The 27,505-nt window shown below is 42.4% G+C and overlaps 1 pseudogene; it reads right to left on the bottom strand.

The window, feature by feature from the left end:
- Window positions 1-2,884: 2,884 nt before the first annotated feature.
- The window catches only part of LOC135524983 (1-aminocyclopropane-1-carboxylate synthase-like protein 1), a 31,956-nt pseudogene continuing 7,335 nt past the window's right edge, over window positions 2,885-27,505 (bottom strand).

Genomic DNA, 27,505 nt, shown 5'->3' with positions numbered 1-27,505 from the left:
TAGTAATAACTAGTTAATAATAACTTTTGGCAATTTGGTAAAATCATCTACTTTGCGCATGACGCAAGTAATTTTTCCAACAATTGTTTACAAACAGATTATTTCACTGTATCACAATTCCAGTGGGTCAGAAGTGTACATACAGTAAGTTGACTGTGCCTTTAAACAGCTTAGAAAATTCCAGAAAATTATGTCATGACTTTAGAAGCTTCTGATAGGCTAATTGACATTATTTGAGTGAATTGGAGGTGTACCTGTGGGTGTATTTCAAGGCCTACCTTCAAACTCAGTGCCTCTTTGCTTGACATCATGGGAAAATCAAAAGAAATCAGCCAAGACCTAAGAAAATAAATTGTAGACCTCCACAAGTCTGGTTCATCCTTGGGAGAAATTTACAAATGCCTGAAGGTACCACGTTCATCTGTACAAACAATAGTACGCAAGTATAAACACCATGGGACCAAGCAGCCATCATACCGCTCAGGAAGGAGACACGTTCTGTCTCCTAGAGATGAACGTACTTTGGTGCAAAAAGTGCAAATCAATCCCAGAACAACAGCAAAGGACCTTGTGAAGATTCTGGAGGAAACAGGCACAAAAGTATATATATCCACTGTAAAATGAGTCCTATATCGACATAACCTGAAAAGCCGCTCAGCAAGGAAGAAGCCACTGCTCCAAAACCTCCATAAAAAAGCCAGACAACAGTTTGCAACTGTACATGGCGACAAAGGTCATACTTTTTGGAGAAATGTCCTCTGATCTGATGAAACAGAAATAGAACCGTTTGGCCATAATGACCATTGTAATGTTTAGAGGAAAAAGGGGGAGGCTTGCAAGCCGAACACCACCATCCCAACCGCGAAGCACAGTGGTGGCAGCATCATGTTGTGGGGGTGCTTTGCTGCAGGAGGGACTGGTGCACTTCACAAAATAGATGGCATCATGAGGCAGGACAATTATGTGAATATATTGAAGCAACATTTCAGGACATCAGTCAGGAAGTTAAAGCTTGCTCGCGAATGGGTCTTCCAAATGGACAATGACCCCAAGCATACTTCCAAAGTTGTGGCAAATGGCTTAAGGTCAACAAAGTCAAGGTATTGGGGTGGCCATTGCAAAGCCCTGACCTCAATCCTATAGAACATTTATTGACAGAACTGAAAAAGTGTGTGTGAGCAAGGAGGACTACAAACCTGACTTCAGGACTACAAACCTGTTACATCAGCTCTGTCAGGAGGAATGGGCCAAAATTCAGCCAACTTATTGTGGGAAGCTTGTGGAAGGCTACCCGAAACGTTTGACCAAGTTAAACAATTTAAAGGCAATGCTACCAAATACTAATTGAGTGTATGTAACCTTCTGACCCACTGGGAATGTGATGAAGGAAATAAAAGCTGAAATCATTCTCTCTACTATTATTCTGATATTTCATATTCTTGGTGAATGGTGTAGTGGTGATCCTAACTGACCTAAAACAGGGAATTTGTACTAGGATTAAATGTCAGGAATTGTGAAAAACTGAGTTTAAATGTATTTGGCTAAGGTGTATGTAAACCTCCGACTTCAACTCTATATGCTTCCCGTTCTGAGGTTTCTTTTCTGCATCATTTACTTTCGGTTTTGTACACCATCTTCTATAAACTGAAAATACAATGTTTTAAGTTATTGAAAATATATTTCACAGCTGTTTCGATGGTACAATTAATCTCTGTTTTGTCACAAACTGAAAGTAGGGGAACTATTTGAATTTTAGCAAGCAGGAAATGGCAGAGCGAAATAAATATTTTTTCAAACTTTTTTTAGTAATCCTCTGATTTTAAATCCATTGTCCACACATGTGGTTGTATTCTCAAACAAATCTACAGTGCCTTCGGAAAGTATTCATACCCCTTGACCTTTTCCACATTTTGAAAAACTTTGAAAGTTTCTTCAAGTGCAGTCGCATAAATCATCAAGTGCTATAATGAATCTGGCTCTCATGAGGACCATCACAGGAAAGGAAGACCCAGAGTTAGCTCTGCTGCAGAGGATAAGTTCATTAGAGTTACCAGTCTCAGAAATTGAAGCCCAAATAAATGCTTCACAGAGTTCAAGTAATAGACACATCTCAACATCAACTGTTCAGAGGAGACAGTGTGAATCAGGCCTTCATGGTCGAGTTGCTGCAAAGAAACCACTACTAAACCACACCAATAAGAAGAGACTTGCTTGGGCCAAGAAACACAAGCAATGGACATTAGACCGGTGGAAATCTGTCCTTTGGTCTGATGAGTCCAAATTGGAGAATTTTGATTCCAACCACCGTGTCTTTGTGAGACGCAGAGTAGGTGAACGGATGATCTCTGCATGTGTGACTCCCACTGTGAAGCATCGAGGAGCTGGTGACACTGTCTGTGATTTATTTGGAATTCAAGACACACTTAACCAGCATGGCTACCACAGTATTCTGCAGAGATACGCCATCCCATCTGGTTTGCACTTAGTGGGACTATCATTTGTTTTTTAACAGAAAAATGGCTCAAAACACACCTCCAGGCTGTGTAAGGGCTATTTGACCAAGGAGAGTGATGAAGTGCTGCATCAGATGACCTGGCATCCACAATAACCTGATCTCAACCCAATTGAGATGGTTTGGGATGAGTTGGACCGCAGAGTGAAGGAAAAGCAGCCAACAAGTACTCAGCATATGTGGGAACTCCAAGACTGTAAGAAAAGCATTCCTCATGAAGGTGGTTGAGAGAATGTCAAGAGTGTGCAAAGCTGTCATCAAGGCAAAGGGTGGCTACTTTGAAGAATCTCAAATATAAAATATTTTGTTTAAAACTTTGCGTTACTACATGATTCCATATCTGTTATTTCATAGTTTTGATAGTCTTCACTATTATTCTACAATGTAGGAAATAGTAAAAATAAATAAAAACCCTTTGAACACATCTACCAGCTCTGGTTCCTGCCCGGCTGAGAGTTCAAGAGTGTTCTTCTCCAGCCAATCAGAGGAGCGGATCTGTTGCCTCAGGGCACCAATCAGGGAGTCCAGACTGCCTGTGGGATGGGACGTCTAGCAGTCCAGCAAGATAAAGTCGTCATTGGCTAATGGGATGGCATCAGGGTTGGGGTTATCCTTCTCCCCTGGCTCTTCTGATTATGAGCTGTTCTTGGGCAAGGGTGTTGACTTGACAGCCACAGTTTTGTGTGAGCCTGTTGTGTCCCTCTTTGATGTCATCTTTGTCCCTTCCTTCTCGGTGGCCTCGTTGGTTGTGCCTATGTCAGGGGTGGATGCGGGCTTATCTGTCTCCTCCAGGGCCTTCCTGATCCTCTGCATGCCTACAACAACCACACATAACACAATGAAGATATGGCAAGTAAAGGAAAACAGGACAGAGAAAGGGAGTAGAAAGAGTGGAGGAAAAAAAGGCTAAATCTGTTTCCTGTTTCTATTGTCATGAGAGGAGAAAAACAGATGAAGTGATTGATGAAGGTACCGAGCGTCAGGTATTGATGTCGGTCGGTGAAGACGATGCAGAACCAGCCAGGAGTGTAGCAGTGGAAGGCTTGGCCACAGCTCAGCACCACCTTGTGTTTCAGTTAACACCTCCACAGAGACAGCTCCTCCACAAACGATGGTTCATGCAGGTACTGACAGACAGGGGGAGGAAGGAGAGAGAGATGTTGTTGTTGTAGTTGCTGTTAACGTTATTATCATTACCACTACTACTAGGCCTACTATTATTATTGCTTTATTACTGTTAGTCCGACCATTGTTGTTACATGTGTACTTTGACAATGTAAGTAAATTTAACTTGCCATGTCAATAAAGTCTATTAAATTGAGAGAGAGTGAGAAAGAAAGAGAGAGAGGAGCAACCATGTCAGGAAGAACCAAGACAGCGTCTCCTCACTATCCAGTCTTCTAACACCAACCCTGTGTCAGTGTCCTTACCTTCCTGAGGTCAGCCCAGATGTAGAACCCAGCAGGCTGGTGGAGGTAGTGGACTCCCAGGCTCTGTAGCTCCTCAGTCATGTATCTGTGAGCGGCCTGCATTCTCAGCCTGTTACATGGAAGAAATATCCCATCGATCCAATCTACAATAGAAAACAGGTATGTTAAACTCCGTAATCAGAGTGATATTGTATGTCCTCTCATCTAGTGTGAGTGTCCTGGAGCAGCCTTGCCATCTGATGCTGTATTGGATCAGGGACACCGTGGAACATCCACAGCTTATCCAGAGCTTCGACCAAGTCCCTGTTGTCAGAGTACACAGTTCCCACACACACCCTGCCATCGCAAAGTCCTGCACAAGGACAACACAAATGAGACAGGCATGAATCTAAACGGGGGGCCAGATAGTCCCCACAACAACATGTTTGTACAAACACATTCAGACACGTATGCTCATGCACTCACACACAGTGCATTTGGAAATTATTCAGAACCCTTGACTTTTTCCACATTTTATTAAGTTATAGTCTCGTTCTAAAATACATAAAAGGAATTATGTTTCTCATTAATCTACACACAATACCTCGTTTTTTGTATATGTATTAAACATAAAAACATAAATACCTTATTTACATACAGTGGGGTAAAAAAGTATTTAGTCAGCCACCAATTGTGCAAGTTCTTCCACTTAAAAAGATGAGAGATGCCTGTAATTTTCATCATAGGTACACTTCAACTATGACAGACAAAATGAGAGAAAAAATTGTCCGTAGAGCTTGTCCGTAGAGCTCAGAGAAAGAATTATGTCGTGGCACAGATCTAGGGAAGGGTACCAAAAAACGTCTGCAGCATTGATGTTCCCTAAGAACACAGTGGCCTCCATCATTCTTAAATTGAAGAAGTTTGTGTTGAAGGAATTCAGTGTAGATTAGCATTCTAGACAGTCTGGAGATAGTCCGTCCCTGCCATCTGGAGATAGTTCGTTCATTTGTACCAAGGCATTGTTCTAAACTCCTGACTACATTATATACAATTGGAAATGGGAGCAAGAGAGAACATTCATACATGTACAGTAACATAATAGTCTTTTAATTCATCCTGATTGAAATGTATACATAATTAGTCATTATAGATAAAAATTCCCTTAACAGTTTGGAACCACGAAAAATAAACTGAGCAATCGGGGGAGTAGGGCCTTGGTCAAGGAGGCGACCAAGAACCCGATGGTCACTCTGACAGAGCTCCTGAGTTCCTCTGTGGAGATGGGAGAACCAACCATCTCTGCAGCACTCCACCAACCAGGCCTTTATGGTAGAGTGGCCAGACAGAAGCCACTCCTCAGTAAAAGTCACATGACAGCCCGCTTAGAGTTTGCCAAAGGCACCTAAGGACTCAGACCATGAGAAACAAGATTCTCTGGTCTAATGAAACCAAAATTGAACTCTTTGGCTTGAATGCCAGGAGGAAACCTGGCACCATCCCTACAGTGAAGCATGGTGGTGGCAGCATTATGCTGTGTGGATGTTTTTCAGTGGCAGGGACTGGGAGACTGGTCTGGATCGAGGGAAAGAAGACACTCCCCATCCAACCAGACAAAGCTTAAGAGGGTCTGCAGAGAAGAATGGAAGAAACTCCCCAAATACAGCTGTGCCAAACTTGTAGCGTCATACCCAAGAAGAATCGAGGCTGTAATCGCTACCAAAGGTGCTTCAACAAGGTACTGTGTAAAGGGTCTGAATACTTATGTAAACGTCATATTTCCGTTTTTCATTCATCTTTAATGTGCAAACAATTATTTAATAAAAAACAGTTTTTGGGGTATTGTGTGTAGATTGATGAGGGGGAAAAAACAATTTAATACATTTTAGAATAAGGCTGTAATGTAATAGAATGTGTAAAGGTCAAGGGTTCTGAATACTTTCCGAATGCACTGTATGTATGTGCAGGCAAACGCACACACACTCACTTTAGACTCAAACCTTGCTGATCCCCCACATCACATGTGTTCTCTGTCAGTCCAGCAAGCTGCAAGCACAACAATGTACATTCAATAAGAAGGGTTTGCGTGTGTGTGTGTCATACCTCTCCATGCTAAGGACACTGTGGAAGGTGGCTGTCTCTTCATACACCGTCAGCATGTACACCTCATCTACATGGTGTGCAACTCATGCCTGAGACAGGGGGAAGGAAAGGAGAGAATAGGGAGGAAAAGCGAAATAATGTATTATTAATTTGTATTGCACTGTTTTACAATGTTTATTGTTCTTTATTACAAAGGCAATGCAAGTAGGCATTTTAAACACTATCGGTAGACAGCCTGAGGGAGCAGTGTGTAACAGAACAGGGCTGGTTTATGGCTACTGCAACTCAGTGCATGAGTAGTAGGTCTGTAAAGAGTGTTAATGCTGAGAGCGCCACTAAAACTAGAACAGATGGTTTTGGGAGAGTCCTCAGCCCTTAGTTGTACTTTACAGTAAAACGCCAAGTATCATGACGGTATCATGACGCGCTGAGGGAAAACATATTGTACAATATGGAAATGTGGTGTGAGGAAAAAAATTTACCTCTTGACAAACTCCAGGAAGGCAGTCCTGAGGGGAGTGGACCTCAGCCAGGGGGTTATGGGAGTTCACCAGGATCATGACTCTGACATTCACTCCCTGGCAGGAACACAACAAGGGACAGATATACCGATGATGATTCTAGTGCCTCTATCTTAATTTATGAATTGATAACTATTTCGGTTGGGTTGGGGGGTAGGGGGGTTACCTCGCTAGTGGCCTTCCCCATAGCTTTATCCAGTGTTTCCACAGTGAGGTGGAAAGGCCGACTGACAAAAGGTTAAAAACACACACAATAAGCACACAACAAATACAACCGAGGGTGGTACAGTGCATTCAGACCCCTTGACTTTTTCCACATTTTGTTACCTTATTCTAAAATTGATTAAATTGTCGCCCTCCCCGATCAATCCACGAACAGTACCCCACAATGAAAAAGCAAAAACAGGTTTTTAGATATTTTTGAAAATGTATACAAATTAAACTGAAATATCACATTTACATAAGTATTCATGCCCTTTACTCAGTACTTTGCTGAAGCACCTTTGGCAGTGATTACAGTCTCGAGTCATCTTGGGTATGAGGCTACAAGCTTGGCAGGCCTGTATTTGGGGAGTTTTTCCCCATTCTTCTCTGCAGATCCTCTCAAGCTCTGTCAGTTTGGATGGGGAGCGTCGCTGCACAGCTATTTTCAGGTCTCTCCAGAGATGTTCAAATCGTGTCCAGGATCTGGCTGGGCAACTCAAGGACATTCAGAGACTTGTCCCAAAGCCACTCCTGCATTGTCTTGGCTGTGTGCTTAAGGTTGTTCCCCTATTGGAAGGTGACCCTTTGCCCAATGTCTGAGGTCCTGAGCAGTCTGGAGCAGATTTTCATCAAGGATCTCTCTGTACTTTGCTCCTCTCATCTTTACCTCGATTCTGACAAATCTCCTAGTCCCTGCCTCTGAAAAACATCTCCACAGCATGATGCTGCCACCACCATGCTTCACCGTAGGGATGGTGCCAGGTTTCCTCCAGTTGTGACACTTGACATTTAGGCCAAAGAGTTCCGTCTTGGTTTAATCAGACCAGAGAATCTTGTTTCTCATGGTCTGAGAGTCTTTAGGTGCCTTTTGGCAAACTCCAAGCAGCCTGTCATGTGACTTTTACTGAGGAATGGCTTTCATCTGGCCACTCTAAAATAAAGGCCTGATTGGTGGAGTGCTGCAGACATGGTTGCCCTTCTGGATGGGTCTCCCATCTCCACAGAGGAACTCTGGAGCTCTGTCAGAGTGACCACCTCCCTGACCAAGGCCCTTCTCCCCCGATTGCTCAGTTTGGCCGGGCGGCCAGCTCTAGGAAAAGTCTTGGTGGTTCCAAACTTCTTCCATTTAAGAACGATGGAGGCCACTGTGTTCTTGGGGACCTTCAATGCTGCTGAACTGTTTTGGTGCCCTAACCCAGATCTGTGCCTCAACACAATCCTGTCTCGGAGCTCTACGGACAATTCTTTCAAACTCATGGATCGGTTTTTGCTCTGACATGCACTGTCAACCGTGGGACCTTATATTGACAGGTGTGCCTTTCAAAATCATGTCCAATCAATTGAATTTACCACAGGTGGACTCAAATCAAGTTGTAGAAATATCTCAAGGACGATCAATGGAAACAAGACACACGTGAGCTCAATTTCGAGTCTCATAGCAGAGGGTCCGAATACTTTTGTAAATCGGGAATTTCTGTTTTATTTTTTTATACATTTGCAAAAATGTCTAGAAATCTGTTTTTGCTTTGTCATTACAGGGCTTTGTGTGTAGATTGATGAGGAAAAACATTTATTTAATACATTTTAGAATAAGGCTGTAACATAACAAAATGTGGAGAAAGCCTTCCCGAATGCACTGTATATGGTATGCCATATATTGTTAAGAATTAAGGCCTACCTCACAGTCGAGGTGAACATAGAAGAGCCGAACACCACTGTAGGGATGCACATCCTCAGTGACCACTATAGAATGGCGTTGAAATAAGGATTGCATCTAAAACACACACACTGAGTCTGAGTACACCTCTCTAACAAACTCAAAATCCATTAATTAAATACAGTACCATGTATTTCACAGTATGATAAGGCATGGGTGACATTTAAAGGTTCAGTTACAGTATATTATGCAATCCATAGGTGAAACAACTGGACATACTATTTGAGTGTACTTTAAGTGAGTTGAACTAACCTTGCAGGTCACAAAGCACTGCGGCTATGGATGAGAAGAGGTAGCCACAGCCATTCGACTTTGTAGCTGTGGTAACTAGTGATGACATTTCTCCCTGGTGCACTCGTTCGTTCGTGAGCTGGCTGCTCGTTCTAAATAGTATCAGCTAATCTGTTCAAAACAGTGGCAACGTGCAGCAGTGGTCATTCGGTTTTTGACATGCAAAAGCGAAATAGGTGTATTTATGCTGTTGTTCAAATGCACAGATCACTTTATATATCGTCTCAAAGAAACTACTGGTAGTTCAAAAACTTGGCATCATATTTCTTTCATGCTGCTTTGTTGACAACTCCCAACCACCTTGCACCCGGGTATTCTGCCAATCAGCAGCCACCCCTGTCTTTAACTATTCATACCCATAGATTAATAGCCTACAATCCTTGATGAATACAATCCATTTTCTGTGGGCCTAAGCACTTTTACTGTCATTAATGTGGTAAATGAAAGTCATTAATTGAGTCGAGTCCACTGGTATCACAAGCCTAAATGAGTCACTATACTTATAATACAGTAATAATATAATGAAGTAGTCTAGAAATCACAGCACTCCTTAAAGGCCAGGATTATACACTAGACTAGAGCCATTATACAGTACAAGGGCTAAGGAGAGGCAGTTTACTCACCTGGGTCAGGGAAACCACAGTAGTGAGACAAGAACCTGGACACCTCTTCTCTCAGACTACAGATCGGATATCGTCGTCGTCATCATCATCTCCCCCACCACTATTACCATCACCATCATCCTAATCGCTGCTCAAATAAACATCTTCCTTCTGTGTAATAAACCTGTTATCGAATTGTAGTTTAAATGTCTCTAATGAATACATGTACCATAACCATCCTTTTCAAATAACACATGACATATGGAGTCATATACAAGGAGATTTCTTACAAGTGGTGGCCTTTCCAGTCATGATACTACAGCAAGGCTGGGTCGATATGTTGCATGTCAGGCTGGGTCAGAGACACAAAAGGGATTCATTTTCTGGACAGAGAGAGAACGGTTACATTCAATAGGAGTGTAATGCACAGGGCCACAGATTAAATATAGCTATGGTAAGTACAGAACCACCTCTCTAATGGACATCCCACTTGCTGGTCAACACCATAGAATAAATGGTTAATTCTGATTGACAAAGTCAGTGATAAGCAGTGGTGTAAGGTACTTAAGTAAAAATACCTACAGTGCCTTGCGAAAGTATTCGGCCCCCTTGAACTTTGCGACCTTTTGCCACATTTCAGGCTTCAAACATAAAGATATAAAACTGTATTTTTTTGTGAAGAATCAACAACAAGTGGGACACAATCATGAAGTGGAACGACATTTATTGGATATTTCAAACTTTTTTAACAAATCAAAAACTGAAAAATTGGGTGTGCAAAATCATTCAGCCACCTTAAGTTAATACTTTGTAGCGCCACCTTTTGCTGCGATTACAGCTGTAAGTCGCTTGGGGTATGTCTCTATCAGTTTTGCACATCGAGAAACTGAACTTTTTCCCATTCCTCCTTGCAAAACAGCTCGAGCTCAATGAGGTTGGATGGAGAGCATTTGTGAACAGCAGTTTTCAGTTCTTTCCACAGATTCTCGATTGGATTCAGTTCTGGACTTTGACTTGGCCATTCTAACACCTGGATATGTTTATTTTTGAACCATTCCATTGTAGATTTTGCTTTATGTTTTGGATCATTGTCTTGTTGGAAGACAAATCTCCGTCCCAGTCTCAGGTCTTTTGCAGACTCCATCAGGTTTTCTTCCAGAATGGTCCTGTATTTGGCTCCATCCATCTTCCCATCAATTTTAACCAACTTCCCTGTCCCTGCTGAAGAAAAGCAGGCCCAAACCATGATGCTGCCACCACCATGTTTGACAGTGGGTATGGTGTGTTCAGGGTGATGAGCTGTGTTGCTTTTACGCCAAACATAACATTTTGCATTGTTGCCAAAAAGTTCAATTTTGGTTTCATCTGACCAGAGCACCTTCTTCCACATGTTTGGTGTGTCTCCCAGGTGGCTTGTGGCAAAATTTAAACGACACTTTTTATGGATATCTTTAAGAAATGGCTTTCTTCTTGCCACTCTTCCATAAAGGCCAGATTTGTGCAATATACGACTGATTGTTGTCCTATGGACAGAGTCTCCCACCTCAGCTGTAGATCTCTGCAGTTCATCCAGAGTGATCATGGGCCTCTTGGCTGCATCTCTGATCAGTCTTCTCCTTGATGAGCTGAAACTTTAGAGGGATGGCCAGGTCTTGGTAGATTTGCAGTGGTCTGATACTCCTTCCATTTCAATAGTATCGCTTGCACAGTGCTCCTTGGGATGTTTAAAGCTTGGGAAATCTTTTTGTATCCAAATCCGGCTTTAAACTTCTTCACAACAGTATCTCGGACCTGCCTGGTGTGTTCCTTGTTCTTCATGATGCTCTCTGCACTTTTAACGGACCTCTGAGACTATCACAGTGCAGGTGCATTTATACGGAGACTTGATTACACACAGGTGGATTGTATTCATCATCATTAGTCATTTAGGTCAACATTGGATCATTCAGAGATCCTCACTGAACTTCTGGAGAGAGTTTGCTGCACTGAAAGTAAAGGGGCTGAATAATTTTGCACCCCAATTTTTCAGTTTTTGATTTGTTAAAAAAGTTTGAAATATCCAATAAATGTCGTTCCACTTCATGATTGTGTCCCACTTGTTGTTGATTCTTCACAAAAAAAATACAGTTTTATATCTTTATGTTTGAAGCCTGAAATGTGGCAAAAGGTCGCAAAGTCCAAGGGGGCCGAATACTTTTGCAAGGCACTGTAAGTACTACTTCAGTATTTTTTTCGGGTCTCTTTACTTTAATGTTCATATTTTGGATAACTTTTACTTTACTACATTACTAAAAAGAACATAATGTACTTTTTACTCCATACATTTTCCCTGACACAAAAAAGTACTAGTTCCATTTTGAATGCTTAGCCGTACAGAAAGATGGTCCAATTCACGCACTTCTCAAGAGAACCCCCCTGGCATCTCTACTGCCTCTGATCTGACAGACTCACTAAACACAAATGCTTCATTTGTAAATGATGTCTGAGTGTTGGAGTATGCCCCTAGGTATCCGTAAGTAAATACAATAAACAAGAAAATGGTAGGATCAGCATGAACAAAGATGGGTCCAGAGGTGAAACGTCCCTTGAGCACCATGAATGCCCTGTTAGCCTCGGGGGTCCAGCAAAAACGGGTGTGAGACTTGCGGGTTAGGACTGTGAGAGGTGCTGCCACAGCACCAAAGTTGCGTATGAAAACGCCTGTAAAAATTGGCAAACGCGAGGAACCACTGGACCTGCTTGAGTGAGGTGAGATGTGGCCAGTCGGCGACCGCCTCAATCTTTACGGGGTCCATTTGGATGTCTGCAGTAGAAATAATGTGACCCAGGAAGGAAACTTGTGATACATGGAACTCAAACTTCTCTATCTTGATATATAGTTGGCTCTGCAGCAGGCGTCTCAGGACTTGGCGGACATGCAGTATGTGTTCTGGAAGGGTTTTGGAGAAGATCAGGATGTCGTCGAGGTAAACAAAAACAAACCGATTCAACATGTCCCTAAGAGTGTCATTGGTCAATGCTTGAAAGACTGACAGTGAGTTCGATAATCCGAAGAGCATAACTAAATACTCATAGTGACCCCTAGGGGTGTTAACCTCTCTGGTACAAGTGCGTCCCACCTCGACAATAGCCAGTGAAATTGCAGGGCGCAAAATCGCATAATTAAAATTCCTCAAACATACAAGTATTATACACAATTTTAAAGATAAACTTCTTGTAAATCCAACCACAGTGTTTGATTTCAAAAAGGCTTTACGGAGAAAGCACACCATGCGATTATGTTAGGTCAGCGCCTAGTCACAGAAAACCATTAAATTAATCTCTAACCTTTGATGATCTTCATCAGATGGCACTCATAGGACTTCATGTTACACAATACATGTATGTTTTGTTCGATAAAGTTCATATTTATATCCAAAAATGTCAGTTTACATTAGCGCGTTATGTTTCAGAAATGCATTGTCTCAAACAAACATCTGGTGAAAGTGCAGAGAGCCACATCAAATTAGAAATACTCATCATAAACATTGATCTAAGATACAAGAGTTTAACATACATTTAAAGATAAACTAATACTTAATGCAACCGCTGTGTCAGATTTCAAAAAGGCTTTACGGCGAAAGCACACGATTATGTTAGGTCTGCGCCCAGCCACAAAAAACAGACAGTCATTTTTCAGCCAAGGAGAGGGCTCACAAAATCAGAAATAGCATTAAAATTAATCACTTACCTTTGATGATCTTCTTCTGGTTGCCCTCCCAGGTCTCCAGACAATAAATGTTTGTTTTGTTCGATAATGTCCCTCTTTATGTCCAAATCCTCCGTTTGTTGGTGCATTTAGTTCAGAAATCCAAGATGCGCGCTCTCAACATCAAGACGAAAAGTTAAAAAAGTACAATAAAAGTTAGTAGAAACATGTCAAACGATGTTTAAAATCAATCTTCAGGTTGTTTTTGTCATAAATAATAAATAATATTTCAACCGGACAAAAGCTTCTTCAATAGAAAAGGAGAAACAAGAAATGCACGCTCCTGATCCTGCGCAGGACTCATGGCTGGAAATTTCCATTGGCCTCTCATTGAAAGTGTTGTAACTCCCTCGTTTGTTTTTCAGAGTAAAAGCCTGAAACAATGCCTAACGACTGGCCACATGTAGAGGAAGCCATAGATATTGTGAACTGTGTCCTAAGTCTTTGTATGGGGAATAGGCTTTCAATGGAAAAACAGCCTTTCAAAATAATAGTACTTCCTGCTTGGATTTCCCTCAGGTTTTCGCCTGCCATATCAGTTCTGTTATACTCACAGACATTGTTTTAACCTCTTACATCTATGGGGGCGCTATTTCATTATTGGATAAAAAAACGTGTCCGTTTTAAGCGCAATATTTTGTCACAAAAAGATGCTCAAATATGCATATAATTGACAGCTTTGGAAAGAGAACACTCTGACGTTTCCAAAACTGCAACGATATTGTCTGTGAGTGCCCCAGAACTGATGCTACAGGCGAAACCAAGATGAAACTTCAAACAGGAAATGAGCAAGATTTTTGAGGCTCTGTTTTTCAATGTCTCCTTATATGGCTGTGAATGCGCAAGGAATGAGCCTGCCCGATCTATCGTTTCCCCAAGGTGTCTGCAGCATTGTGACGTATTTGTAGGCATATCATTGGAAGATTGACCATAAGAGACTACATTTGCCAGGTGTCCGCCCGGTGTCCTCCGTCGAAATTGGTGCGTCATCTTCAACTGCACGTCTTTTTCCAAGCGATTCAGAGGAGAAAGTAGACATCTACGAACAATATATCAATGAAGAGAAATGTGAAAAACACCTTAAGGATTGATTCTAAACTGCGTTTGCCGTGTTTCAGTCGATATTATGGAGTTAATTTGGAAAACAGTTCGCCGTTTTGATGACTGAATTTTCATTTTATTTTTGGTACCCTAACGTGATGTACAAAACGGAGCGATTTCTCCTACACAAAGAATCTTTCAGGAAAAACTGAACATTTGCTATGTAACTGAGAGTCTCCTCATTGAAAACATCCTAAGTTCTTCAAAGGTAAATTATTTTATTTTGAATCCTTTTCTGGTTTTTGTGGAAATGTTGCCCGCTAAATGCTAAGCTAAATGCTACGCTAGCTATCAATACTCTTACACAAATGCTTGTTTTGCTATGGTTGAAAAGCATATTTTGAAAATCTGAGATGACAGTGTTGTTAACAAAAGTCTAAGCTTGAGAGCAAATATATTTATTTCATTTCATTTGCGATTTTCAATAGTTAACGTTGCGTTATGCTAATGAGCTTGAGGCTATAAATAGGATCCCGGATCCGGGATTGCTCGACGCAAGAAGTTAACAGTTTTGGAAACTAGAGTGTTTTCTATCCAAATCTACCAATTATATACATATCCTAGCTTCTGGGCCTAAGTAGCAGGCAGTTTAATTTGGGCACACTTTTCATCCAAAATTCTGAATGCTGCCCCCAACCCTAGTGAAGTTAAATGCATTTTTCCACTCATCTCCCTCCCTGACTCACACTCAGCGTTGCGGAGGTCCCGTTTGGTGAAGAATTTGGCCCCTTGGGCCAACTCGAAGGCGGCGGACATCAGGGGTAGGGTTAACGATTATTGATCATAATCCGGTTTAGCCGTCTGTAATCGATGCAAGTACACAGGCCTCCATCCTTCTTACCCAAAAAGACGAAACCTGCACCAGCTGGGGATGTAGAGGGGCGAATGAAACCTGCCTCCAGTGACTCCGGGATATAATTGTCCATGCTGCTTCAGGGGTCGAGAGGGAGTACAGACAGCCCCGGGAGGTGTGGAGCCGGGTAGGAGTTATATGGCACAGTTATGTGGACAATTGGAGGGAAGGGTGGGGGCTTGCCTCTTACTAAAGGCCTCCGGGAGGTTGAAGTATTCGGGAGGGAGAGTGGAGAAGTCTTGGTCTTCAATGGATGCAGGAGGACACGGCAAGTCTCTTGGTGGGGGTCTTAAGACATTTAGTCTGGCAGTCCTTACCCCAGTCTGGTAGGTGTCCCGTGGACCAGGAGAATAGTGTGTTATGTAGCGCTAGCCAGGTGTACCCTAGGATACGGGGCTTCTCGGGAGCAATGATCAAAAGAAAACCAAGAATCTCTGAGTGGTTCACCCCAACCTGAAGTAGAATGGACTTGGTCTGATATTCCACCTGACCGGAGCATTCCATAAAGGGCTTGAATCGGCAGAGGAATGGGACACTTCACGCAGGGGAGTTGTCATTCTCTTGCGAAGTCGTGATCAATGAAATTATCTGAGGCCCAGGAGTCTACAAATGCTTGAATCTGGTGATGATGGTTGTCCCAGTGGAGGGTTGTGGGTAGTGACAGACGGTGACTGGGTAGCCGGAAGGTAACTGCACTGCTCTTCAGGGTCTCCCCTAGTCCTGGCGAGCCCTCGCGTCAGCTCTGGGCATGTAGCACGGAGATGGCCGAGACCTCTGCAGTAGAGGCAGCAGCCTTCACGCATGTGCCTGTCACGCACCTGTGGGCTGACGTGTGCTTCCCAGCTGCATGGGCTCCTCAATGCTGGTTTCGGGGGGCTTGGGGTGCTCAGGAAACCGGGATACTAGCGTGGTGTCAAAAAGGTGCTGTCTCACACGTTCTCTGAGGTGGTTGTCGATCCTGATTGCCAGCGTTATCAGGGACTCGAGGTCCTCTCCCAGTTCCCAAGAGGCCAGTTTATCCTTGATGGAGGAAGACAAACCCTGGTGGAAAGTGGTGACCAGGGCCTCCGTATCCCACCCACTCTCGGCAGCGAGGGTGCGGAACACAATGGCGAAGTCAGCCACAGGTCTGGCCCCTTGTTGGATGTTGAACAGTCGGCTGGCCGCTTCTCGTCTGTCGACAGGGTGGTCGAAGACTTGTTGCAGCTCGGCAATGAAGGCTAATATGGAGTAGCTGTTCCCACACCACCGTTTCCCACGCCAGGGCTTTGCCCGGGAGTAGAGAGATGATGTAGGCAATCATGGACCGATCGGTGTTGAACAAGGAGGACTGTAGCTCGAACACCAGAGAACACTGAGTGAGGAACCCATTGCATCCTCCCAGGTGGCTGTCATACTGCTCAGGGGCTGGGATCTTGGGTTCCCGGTGCAGGTTCCCTGGAGGAACTACGGCGTCGCGACGCCTGTAGCACTGGGCAATGAAACTTGGAACAACTTGGAGAGTTGTTCTTGCTGCCGCCCCAGCAGTGCACCTTGGTGGGTTACAACATTCTTGATCTGGGTGATATCTGCTGGTTCCATGTTGTGGCAGAAGCTTGCTGTGACATGGTAAGGTTGGACAGAGAAGAGACCATACAAGGAATCAGTAGTTGAGGATAAACATAGTACTTTACTGAGAAACGGTAGCCACAGGATCACAGTATACTTGAAAAAACAATAAACACTAAGTTTCAAACTCACTCAGGAAACTAACGTATAGGGTAAACAATAAAAGCTCCAGCAAAAGACAACATAAAACACAGCTCTTTTAACAGGAAAAGCACAATGAGTAAATTGGACACACCCGATTATCGTTAATGTCTCTAGGACAGTCTCTTCTGCCCTATGGTGACAGGTGGAACCATGACCACTTTCTCACCTGTTTGTGAAGCAGATCATAGCACAGCTTGTTCTTACTGGTGCCCATATTGATTATGCCCTGGAGACGAGAGACACAAAAATCTATCAATCTCTCAACTAATCTATCAATTGTTTTGTCTAGCACTTTTCACAGATACATTTTACACAAAGTGACATGACAAGTGGTATGAGACCAAACACAGCTCTGAAACAACTCCGCTCAACATGGGGAGCAGCAGCAGTGTTGGAAACTCACATTGGGGTTGTCAGTATCGTGGTATTTGTCAGCGTGGTACTGGGTGTAGCCCTCCTGCAGAATGCCCTGATGCTGTCTGATGGAGCTGCCACAGCAAAACAGGTACACACTGTGGCCAGAGGTCTTTGCAACACTCAGTGTGGCCAGCATGCTCTCAAGTTTAGAAGGGCCAGGGGCTGGGATGGATGGTGGTGGGGCACTGTAAAGTCCATGAAGAATAAGGGCACCTCCTCCCATCTGCCCACTGCACTGAGGCTAGGAAACACTGTCACCACCGATAAATCTACGATAATCGAGAATTTCAATAATCATTTTTCTATGGCTGGCCATGCTTTCCACCTGGCTACCCCACCATGGTCAACAGCTATGCACCCCCCACAGCAACTTGTCCAAGCCTCTCCATTTCTCCTTCATCCAAATCCAGATAGCTGATGTTCTGAAAGAGCTGCAAAATCTTGACCCCAACAAATCAGCTAGGCTAGACAATCTGGACCCTCTCTTTCTAAAATTATCCACCGCAATTGTTGCAACCCCTATTACTAGCCTGTTCAACCTCTCTTTCGTAGATCCCCAATGATTTGGAAAGCTGCCGCGGTCATCTCCCTCTTCAAAGAGGGAGACACTCTAGACCCAAACTGTTACAGACCTATAGCTATCCTACCCTGCCTTTAAAAAGTTTTCGAAAGCCAAGTTAACAAACAGATCACCGACCATTTCAAATCTCACCGTACCTACTCCGTTATGCAATCTGGTTTCCGAGCTGGTCATGGGTGCACCTCAGCTACGCTCAAGGTCCTAAACGATATCATAACCGCCATTGATAAAAGACAATACTGTGCAGCCGTCTTCATCGACCTGGCCAAGGCTTTCGACTCTGTCAATCATCGCATTCTTATCGGCAGACTCAACAGCCTTGGTTTCTCAAATGACGGCCTTGCCTGGTTCACCAACTACTTCTAAGATAGTTCAGTGTGTCAAATCGGAGGGCCTGTTGTCCAGACCTCTGGCAGTCTCTATGGGGGTGCTACAGGGTCAATTCTCAGTCCGACTATTTTCTCTGTATACATCAATGATGTCGCTCTTGCTGCTGGTGATTCTCTGATCCACCTCTACGCAGACGACACCATTCTGTATACTTCTGGCCCTTATTTGGACACTGTGTTAACTAACCTCCAAACGAGTTTCAATGTCATACAACACTCCTTCCGTGGACTCCACCTGCTCTTAAATGCAAGTACATCTAAATGCATGCTCTTCAACCGATCGTAGTCCTCCCGTCTAGCATCACTACTCTGGACAGTTCTGAATTAGAATATGTGGACAACTACAAATACCTAGGTGTCTGGTTAGACTGTAAACTCTCCTTCCATAGTCACATTAAGCATCTCCAATCCAATTAAATCTAGAATCTGCTTCCTATTTCGCAACAAAGCATCCTTCACTCATGCTACCAAACATACCCTCGTAAAACTGACTATCCTACCGATCCTTGACTTCGGCGATGTCATTTACAAAATAGTCTCCGACACTCTACTCAGCAAATTGGATGCAGTTTATCACGGTGCCATCCGTTTTGTCACTAAAGCCCCATATACTACCCACCACTGCAACCTGTATACTCTCGTTGGCCTGCCCTCGCTTCATATTTGTTGCCAAACCCACTGGCTCCAGGTCATCTATAAGTCTTTCCATGGTAACGCCCCGCCTTAGCTCACTGGTCACCATAGCAGCACCCACCCGTAGCATGCGCTCCAGCAGGTATATTTCACAGGTCATCCCCAAACCCAACTCCTCCTTTGGCCGCCTTTCCTTCCAGTTCTCTGCTGCCAATGACTGGAACGAATTGCAAAAATCACTGAAGCTGGAGTCTTATACCTCCCTCATTAACTTTAAGAATCAGCTGTCAAGAGCAGCTTACCAATCATTGCACATATACACAGCCCATCTGTAAATAGCTCACCCAACTACCTCATCCCAATATTATTTATTTTTTGACCCTTTGCACCCTAGTATCTTTACTTGCACATTCATCTTCTGCACATCTATCACTCCAGTGATATTTTATTTTATATTTTATTTGCTAAATTGTCATTACTTTGCCACTATGGCCTATTTATTGCCTTTACCGCCCTAATCTTACTACATTTGTACACAATGTAAATAGACTTTTCTATTGTGTTATTGACTGTTTGTTTATCCCATGCGTAACTCTGTGTTGTTTGTGTCGCACTGCTTTGCCTTATCTTGGCCAGGTTGCAGTTGTAAATGAGAACTTGTTCTCAACTGGCCTACCTGGTTAAATAAAGGTGAAAAATACATGTGGTTGTGCTGCAGTTGTTGCAGGAGTGCCAAATGGGATTGATGAAGTAGCAGGGGCATTAAGTAGAGCGCTGTGTCCAGAAGTGGCAGAGGATACAGTTGAGTCAGTAGTGACAGGAAGAGCAAACAGTGGGCCAGTAGGGGGCAGTCTGTGTGACAGTGACCAGGGCCCCATTTAACTGGCTAAACAGAAGGAGCTCATGCTGTCTCTCTTTCTCTGCCCTTCTTTCCTCCTGCTGCTCCCGCCTATCCTTGGCCTGCACCTCCCTCTACTGCCGTGCCTCCTCAATGGAGAGGAGCCTCTGCCAGCTCAGGAACCGGACTCCAGCTTCGTTCAGGGGCCCCCAGACGCCACCTCCCCCAACAGCCCCTCTCCCTGCATGCCGGACGCTTCCTCTGCCTCACAGACCTACCCATGTCCACGACTTTCAGCCCCTACCCTACCCTGGCACAATTGCTTCTGCAAAATATAAGGCCCTGCACGAAACCAGTATTAACTTCCTCCATTAACTTCTCCTCTCGGTCTGTCACTCGCTCCCTGCAAGCAGCGTAATCTGCATGTATTCTGCTTATGGCGGCTCTGAGAATCCTTAGCAACGTCTCAGCTTGGGTTGCTCTGCTCAATGATGAGACAGTTTGCTGTGAAATACTTTGTCACTCTAAACTCTGACAAAACTCAGGGAACATTCTTATTTTCCTTTCCTGTTTTATATTTGACAAGGTTGAAGTATGTTATGATCTTAGTCAGATATGACTGCGCAGCAGAGCACGAGCAAATGGCTTAGCTTGTAAATGCTCCTGATCAATTTAGTGATACCCGAGCCCTGCACGTACCCTAGTTATGGATGAAGAAAACAGGCCCTACCCGGCCCGAACCAAATGTATAATGTCTGGGCCAAGTTTATTGTAGTTTTGTGTTTTTATATTAGTTTTTATTTCTATTAGTTTTTCAATGTTTATTTTGAATTCAGTTTAGTTTCAGTTTGCTGGTTTCTAATTAGTTTTATACAAATATTTATATTTCAATTTTATATTAATTAGTTTCAGTTTCACTTTTAGTGATAGGGACAGAAAGCATGCATGGGGGGCGAGGAGCCATTTGGGTTGTTTATTGTTTATTTGGATGTCACTTGAGGGACAGTAATACATAAGGTGAATGGTCAGGTAATAGGTTAGGGTATTCTTTCTCATGACTCCAATGCTACATTGGAGCAATTTCATATCCCTTTTGATTAGCTGAGTGTGAAACACTATATAGAAAAAAATTGTAGCCCGATTGCCATACGGTTTTGGAAACCTTGAACACTCAACTTAATTATTATTCAAAAAATAACTTTATAAACATAAAAGATACAGTTACAGGGCTGCCAACTTTTGATGAAAGCTTGGAGTGAGATTTGCAATGTGAATGTCATTGCCTCCTATTACAACCCACTAGACAGGGGAAAATCTTACTGTTTAAAAGCTAATTACCTGCATTTCTATGAATTTTGACATGGCTTAGGCCTATGACAAAAAAAATAATAATAATTAAACACACAGGTCAGGTGTATTAAACGAACACTCAAAATTTAATGACTTTGTTACTTTGTAATTATTGGGGGATGAAATTTAAAGTACGATAATGTTATTTATTTATTTTTACATCTTTTTTGGGGTGGTTTGACAGACAGTAATTAAATGAGATAGGGAGACATGCAAATGCTAAGAAACAGTGGAAGTCTGAAAGCAGGGATTGATCCCTGTTCTCAGTTGGAAAGTTGTACGCGAAATGTGCCAGGGAGTGTTACCACTACACCAAGGCTCTGCACAGGAAATACTAATGGTTGATGGTAGTGGGTAAACAAATCATAGATTTCAGTCTCCTTGTCTATAGACTGCTTTCAAGGTAAGGACACAAACATTTTGTAATTTGGGTGAACAATCTCTTTAAGGGCTGGATGAAAATCCTGCTTGTTCTCCAGGAGGGTTGGCCATCTCTGATCTATGTTTCCCAAGTGCTGGTTGTTTGAAAATGTTCTTGTATAACAATTCATTTCTCTAAATCACCAAACCGTCAAGAAAAATCTAATGAATATCAATATTCAGGTTGTTTATACAGTGGGGCAAAAAAGTATTTAGTCAGCCACCAATTGTGCAAGTTCTCCCACTTAAAAAGATGAGAGAGGCCTGTAATTTTCACCATAGGTATACTTCAACTATGACAGCCAAAATGAGAAAAAAATCCAGAAAAAAAATAACATTGTAGGATTTTAAAGAATTTATTTGCAAATGATGGTGGAAAATAAGTATTTGGTCAATAACAAAAGTTTATCTCAATACTTTGTTACATACCCTTTGTTGGCAATGACAGAGGTCAAACGTTTTCTGTAAGTCTTCACAAGGTTTTCAAACACTGTTGCTGGTATTTTGGCCCATTCCTCCATGCAGATCTCCTCTAGAGCAGTGATGTTTTGGGGCTGTTGCTGGGCAACACAGACTTTCAACTCCCTCCAAAGATTTTCTATGAGGTTGAGATCTGGAGACTGGATAGGCCACTCCAGGACCTTGATTATTGCATGGTTTGCTTTTTCCGTAAAGTCCTTTTGAAATCTGACACAGTGGTTGCATTAGGGAGAAGTATATCTCTAATTCCATGTATAACACTTGTATTTTCATCAATTATGATGAGTGTTTCTGTGAATTGATGTGGCTCTCTGCACAATCACGGCATGTTTTAGAACTACTGAACGTAACGTGCAAATGTAAAATTAGATTTTTTGATATAAATATGCACTTTAGCGAACAAAACATACATGTATTGTGTAACATGAAGTCCTATGAGTGTCATCTGATGAAGATCAAAGGTTAGTGATTAATTTTATCTCTATTTGTGTTTTTTGTGACTCCTCTCTTTGGCTGGAAAAATGGCTGTGCTTTTCTGTGAGTTAGTGGTGCTTTCGCTGTAAAGCATTTTTGAAATCAGACACTGTGGCTGGATTAATGATAATTTTATCTTTAAAATGGTATAAAATACTTGTATACTTGAGGAATTTTAATTGAGATTTTTGGAGTTTTGAATTTGGTGCCGTGCACTTTCACTGGCTGTTGGCGAGGTGGGACGCTATCATCCCACATATCCCAGAGAGGTTAAACAGCGCTACTCTGTTTACTTACGTGATAATGCCCGAGATACCAGTGTTTGGAGGATATATTGGAACCATGTTTTTAATTTAGATTTTTGTTGTTTTGAATTTGGCGCTATGCACTTTCACTGGCTGTTGGCGAGGTGGGACGCTATCGTCCCACATATCCCAGAGAGGTTTTAAACAGCGCTACTCTGTTTACTTACGTGATAATGCCCGAGATACTGGTGTTTGGAGGATATATTGGAACCACGTTTTTAGGCCGAGACAAAGTTGATGGCCAGCAAACCGTACCAATATATCCTCCAAACACCGGCTTCGAGGGCATTACCACTTTTAACAGGTTACCAACATCTTCAAATAATGATTGACATATTTTAATGTAAAAAGTTATACAAGATTTAGTCCCGAAACCAATAATGGGTTCTATTAGTTTGTTTGCCAGAGATGCAACCCAGTAACGTTAGTTCAGTATTGTTTTGTTCTATATCCAGTCGTTCGTTCTAAATGTTCTATTGCCATACTGGCTAGCAGCATTTTTATCCTTTGCTTGCTAGCTAGCAAACTACTGCTAACTTAGTCACGTCAAACAATGCAGAAATAATAACAACAGTAGCTGCATTTGTTTAAGCTTTTTTCTAGTGACGTTTATTTGGATACATAACAATGAGCTAATGAGGCGGTATTTCGCCTGGCATAGAAAATGTGCTCTCTCGTTAGTACTCTGTTGTCCAGAGGAGCTAGCCAACAACACAGCTAATACAATAACTTCAAACTGAAGCTGGAAAGACTGCAAACTAGCTGCACTTCGTTTCGTTTGACCTTTTTTCAATTGGCATTTCTTTGTATATATCCATAAAAATTATGCCAACTGATTCATGATTTAGACTGGCTGAGAAACGCTGGCTGCCTCTCTCTCTCGTCCCGACTCCTACACGTTCATTAGACCGAGGTAAAAACAGTTTCAGGTTGGATATTCGCCTGTAGTTTTCCTAACGTTCACCAACAGCAGATAGGGACTGTCAACATAGTGACGAATAAAAATGTTCAAATTTCAATAGCTCTTTAACCATTACTCCTAAAACTTTCAAAACTGGTTACAGCTAACCCGATGGCATAGACAGACATTGCACACTTTTTTTGTCAATTTAAATCTTGCACTATTTTAAATTATGTATTTAAAAAAAAATCTTCAATAGCTCATTGGTCATACGACCTATGACTTCAAACAAGGTTCAGAATGTCCACTGACTACCCTTCTATATTGCACACCCTTTAGTTTGTCCATTTTTATCTCACATGATTTTACATTAATTTCTCTACATTTAACATTTCAATAGCTCCTTGGTCATGTGACCTACTGACCTCAAAAAAGGTTCAGAATACCTATACACTCTGTTTTGTCTACTTTCATCTCATGCTATTAGACTTAAATATGTAAGCTTTCATGGACTTCATTTTATATGGGTGTTAAAACGTTATTTTGGGATGTTCCAGCCTCGCAATAACTATCTGTCACATGTACACTGAAAAGATCCGCAAATGGCTGTATGTGGTATGGATCAAGGACATGCGAGATGTTCGAACAGAGGTGCTTAAAGGAAGACACACAGGTAGGTCTAATGAAAAACAATGTTTCATATGCTCATTTTAATCACAGTAATAGGCTGTGATTTGTCAGTCAGCGTGAGCTTGATGATGTGAAAGAATCCTTTTCATAGCATCACTTTCATATACTGTACATTAAGACAGTTTACATAACCTGATAATGACTTGATATTTGAGTGCATTCACAACAAGCCACCTGCAGACAACTTACAAAATGCAATAGTGCATTTGAGGGTTTGTTTTTCTGATGAAAATAGTTGTTTGATGCATGGCCTACTATTTCTAACTGGAAAAATAAATTCCTACATCTTTTGTGAGTGAAATCCTTTTTCCAAAATTGATTTAGGTACATTTTTGTGAAGAGGTATGAGGATTGTGATATGGGTCATTTAATAGTAAAATCATTTAAGTTTCTGCATAAACCATCAGGCCAAGTGTTTTTGGTTGACCCTGCTGGACAGAAAGAGAAGGAGGAATCGGAACATGCTGCATTCAAATTCAGGTCTTAGTCTATTGCACTGGATCTAATATATATTAGCATTTTCCATGAAAAACTCTATGAAAAACTCTCTTGGCTTTCTGGCTCTGTCACTTTCAGACATGCGCAGAGCAGACTGAAAGGGGAAGGGTAGCTCTTGACTCGAACCACAGGGGTACTCTGTAAAGTGAGAGTAATCCAAAAGGCACAGACACACCCCTTGACTTTCATGTATTCTCTCCTGATTGGCTCTGTGGTGCACAGTCTGGCAGTCTGACTAAAGTGCCAGAGGTATGAGGAGAGACATCCTTCTTTCTATTTATGGGAACAAATATTTCCTAACACTTTGGATCCTATTCGTGGACAGTTAGAAGACACAATGCATCAATGCAACATTTTTTTTTTTTACTAATTACTGTCCATGAGTAACCTCAACCTTGTGGGTCTGTGGGTGTTTGGGCCAATAAAGTGCTAACTCAATTATTCTACTGATTAGTCTCTCATGCCCCTATGAATGGGGACACAGGGCAATAGTTTTTAATCTAAACCAGACCTTTTTTACTGGAGTACACTAACCCCTAATTGGGGCTCTTTTCTATACACACAGTAGCAGTTTACCAGATGAGAAGTCAAGAAGATCAAAAAGTAGATTGCTGTAAGGGTGTCTTACTTCCTGTGCTGGACCCATTGTCATATCCATTCTGAATTCTGAGTGGTAAAATCATAGCTGAAAAATGTCTCTATGCATTTTCCGCCAAAACAAAACTGCCAAAGGAGGTGGAGTTGCAATTTACTGCAGAGACAGCTTGCTGTCATGCTATCCAGGTCTGACCCCATACAGTTCGAGCTTCTACTTTTAAAAATCCACCTTTCCAGAAATAAGTCTCACTGTTTTTTATTTAAATTTTTACCCCTTTTTCATGGTATCCAATTGTTGTAGTAGCTACTATCTTGTCTCATTGCTACAACTCCTGTACGGGCTCAGGAGAGACGAGGAAACACCGTGTACTTGGCAACCTTGGTTAGCACACACTGCACCCGTCCTGCCACAGGAGTTTCTGGTGCACGATGAGACAAGGACATCCCTACCGACCGACCAAGCACCCCCTAACCAGGATGACACTACGCCAATTGTGCGTCGCCCCACGGACCTCCCGGTGTCAGCTGGTTACGACAGAGCCTGGGCGCGAAACCAGAGTCTCTGATGGCACAGCTGGCACTGCAGTACAGCGCCCTTACCCACTGCGCCACCCGGGAGGCCCAAGTCTCTCACTGTTGCCGCTTGTTACAGGCCCCCCTCAGCCCCCAGCTGCGCCCTGGACACCATATGTGAATTAATTGGACACCATATGTGAATTAATTGCCCCCCATTTATCTTCAGTGTTTGTACTGTTATGTGACCTAAACTGGGAGAATGCTTAACACCCCGGATGTCCTACAATCTAAACTAGATGACCTCAATCTCACCCAAATTATCATGGTACCTACCAGGTACAACCCCAAATCCGTAAACTTGGGCACCCTCATAGATATCATCCTGACCAACCTGTCCTCTAAATACAACTTTGCTGTCTTCAACCAGGATCTCAGCGATCACTGCCTCATTGCCTACGTCCGTAATGGCAGTCAAATGCTCCCTAAAACACTTCAGCGAGAAGGCCTTTCTAATCGACCTGGAAAGATATTGACCTCATTCCATCAGTAGAGGATACCTAGTTATTCTTTAAAAGTGCTTTCCTCACCATCTTAAATAAGCATGCTCCATTCAAAAAATGTAGAACCAGGAACTGATAGAGCCCTTGGTTCACTCCAGACCTGACTGCCCTTATCCAGCACAAAAACATCCTGTGGTGTACTGCATGAGCATCGAATAGCCCCTGCGATATGAAACTTTTCAGGGAAATTAGGAACAAATATACACAGGCAGCTAGGAAAGCAAAGGCTAGCTTTTTCAAACATAAATGTGCATCCTTCATTTAAAAAAAAACTTAAGCAATGGGTAAAGTTGATAAAAATTTGTCCACTCTGTTCGTAACAGATTAACATTTTTGGGAACAGAAAACTGTATTGAGATTAAGTATTTCATTGTTAAAAAGAGTAGCAGACAATCAGTCAAAATCCATCTCGTTCCATCTTCTCCCACTGCCGGACATTTGGCTTGTGGAAAAGCCAAGCGGATGCTCCACATTTATATATCCAGTGCAATTATCTACCTCATTGTTCTATCTGTGGATAGAGTGCAATGGCGAATTTAGTTATTGCACTTGTGCGTGCACTTCAAAGAGTAGGCATTCCCGAATGGAAATATGCAAATAAATGCTAGAACGCGAGAATAGAATCTCACTAGAATCCCACCTCCTTGCTTGTTTCTGCCCATTATGATTAATTTGCTCCCATTGGAAATGACAGGCTCTGGTCTATCTTGGGTTCGTTTCAAATATCTTTGGTCGTACATGTTGACCCCAGTCAATTGTTCAAATGAGAACCCTATGGCTGTATGGCCTTGTTTCCCTGGAGCTAATGTTGGGATAGGTTTAAAGGTCCAATGCAGCCGTTTTTATCTCAATATCAAATATTTTCTGGGTAACAATTAAGTACCTTACTGTGATGGTTTTCAATTAAAATGGTCAAAAAGAAACAAAAATAGCTTCTTTGCGAAGGGCAATTTCTCATGCAACAATTTTGCAAGGAATGTCTGGGAGTGGTTTGAGTGTGGAGGGGAAAAGAGAACATTTTCTGTTATTGGCAGAAAGGTTTGG

Source organism: Oncorhynchus masou, chromosome 31, assembly GCF_036934945.1.
Source record: "Oncorhynchus masou masou isolate Uvic2021 chromosome 31, UVic_Omas_1.1, whole genome shotgun sequence".
In the NCBI taxonomy this organism is placed as follows: domain Eukaryota; kingdom Metazoa; phylum Chordata; class Actinopteri; order Salmoniformes; family Salmonidae; genus Oncorhynchus; species Oncorhynchus masou.
This window is presented reverse-complemented; position numbering and strand designations above follow the sequence as displayed.